This window comes from Coregonus lavaretus (genome assembly GCF_964263955.1).
Source record: "Coregonus lavaretus genome assembly, contig: HAP1_SCAFFOLD_9108, whole genome shotgun sequence".
NCBI lineage: Eukaryota > Metazoa > Chordata > Actinopteri > Salmoniformes > Salmonidae > Coregonus > Coregonus lavaretus.
In genome coordinates this window covers 14,951-17,098 of record NW_028156285.1, presented here as the reverse complement: position 1 = coordinate 17,098, position 2,148 = coordinate 14,951, and the positions used below count along the sequence as shown (strand labels likewise).

General features: G+C 37.8%; 1 long non-coding RNA gene across 1 annotated transcript; it reads left to right on the top strand.

The window, feature by feature from the left end:
• Positions 1-965, top strand: LOC311126488. The gene is made up of 3 exons (XR_014612992.1): positions 1-64; positions 178-822; positions 951-965. It is a non-coding gene; the product is annotated as an uncharacterized lncRNA (long non-coding RNA).
• The last annotated feature ends 1,183 nt before the right edge of the window (positions 966-2,148 follow it).

Sequence of the window (2,148 nt, the reverse complement as noted above, 5' to 3'; positions counted from 1 at the left end):
CAGGAGCTCCCAGTACAGAATCTAAAGCCTGCGGTGGTCAAGATCTATGACTACTACCAGCCAAGTAAGTTTATATCTAACTTTCCCCAAGATGTATTTTTCCCTCTGCTTTTTAGTAACATTTAGTTAATTTGTGTTCATTTACTGAGACTTACCTGTATTTTTGGTTTTATTCAGGTGACCAGGCAGAGACAGAATATGTCTTCCCTTGCAAGTAGGGGTTACAAGCTGGTGAACTATCTGGAATTATTGGTAATTTTATATAGCTGGCCTGACCCATATACTATATGTGATATACATTATTTAGTTAACTGGGTCAATATTCCTTTATTCATTTTACCTAAATGCTGGCCAATTTGTTATTAGAGAATTCTTTACATGGCCCTATTCATTGTATTTGCCGCTCTGCAGATGTAAGAAGAAAATGACATTAACAGAGGTCACACATGCAACCCTTGAGGCATCTTTCAAGATCTCAAGTAAAGGATGTAACTTACTGGAATTAAAGTTTTTCATTAAAACTCTATTCTTGAGCATTTTTTCGTGTAGGTTTTGATGTCACACTATGGCAAGCAATGAGTTCAAAGGTTTAGGCTCAGGAGACAAGGGGAATATTGAAAGGCTTTATGTAAGACAGTAAGTCTCTTCCTGGGGAACTAGTACGCATGGATGTACCTGGCCTATCCAACAGGGGGTACTTGGGAAGACTTATGAGCTATATGTAATTGGGAGTCCAGTAAACATAAAATATCTATAAATTGTTTTTGTTAAGTTCCAGAGAGCTGCAATGTGCTGTTAATCGGTGTTGCCAACTGTACAAAGGTGTGTAAATGTTCTTTCTCAATTTTGCTCAAAGCTTTTGGTTCTCAGCTTTTTTCTTCCTCCATCTGTAATCATCATGGGCCCCTGTAGTAATAATCAAGGTGTGGTTCTCTTTTATTTCTCATCAGGGAATGGGATCCAGGAAATCCACTCACTCTAAATCCCATCAACAAATATCTTACAAGGGGATGCGTCCTGTCCTGATCATTCCCATAATGAGTCGTGGCTATAATCTCTATTATGAATATCTCCTAATAATTTATTGAGCTAATTGAGCATGGAAAGATGTAATCGAAAACATCTCACAAATCCATTTAGAGAAAGAGTAACAGAACAATCGAGATAACACAAACAGATACTATAGAGCCCTGTTGTTGACAACACAGCTCACTAAATATATTAACAAATATATCAAAACATTTAATGAGAATTATGAACATATGAGTATGCTGTGAAAAACAGTACTTTTGAAGAGTAGCAAGACTCCTCATGACTTAACAATGGGAAATTAAAAACGTCCTTGTTATGGGTTAACAAGTGTACATGCTGATCTGATATCAAGAAAGAGTATTCAATCACACTCCACTTTAGATGTCAATAAAATACATCCTGTTTTTTGCTCAGAGAAGCTGCAACACAAGCCCACTTGATTGGACAGTAGCTCTTTAAACCCCCTCCCCCCTCCCAACTCCTCTTATTTTTCCTTCTGCTCTCTTCATTTGTGCCCTGCCCAGCCTACAACAGTGATTCTCACATTTCTGGTCTCTTATATTGCCATATACTGTACATATTGCATTGCTGAAGCTAGAACGACGTGAACATCGAAGACAGCCCTGAAATACAGTCAACAGTGACAACGGTAAGATAAGACAAGATCAGGTGTGGCTTAAAGATGGCGGACTGAATACAGCTGTGCAGATCACGTCAAGATAAACACGTAATATTCAATATCTGTACGTTTGACTAAATATTAGCACTTAACTCCACATACTCGTGGGTAATACCCTTCAATATGGATAACAACACAAAACAAATTATAAGGCTAGAGACATTTATTGACCAATATCACCAAAACAATCAACACCCAAACATGACGGAGAGTAAACATGGAGAACCAATCCCCCCCAAAAAACGACAGTCCTCGACGGACACAGAAAATGGATCCTTTTCTCCATCCGGAATGGTAAGGGTGGAAACCAATCTGTTACAGTCGATAAATGATAAACTGGGCATACTTGATTTACACTACCAGTCAAAAGTTTGGACACACCTACTCATTCAAGGGTTTTACTTTATTTTTTAAATATTTATTACTTTGTAGAATAA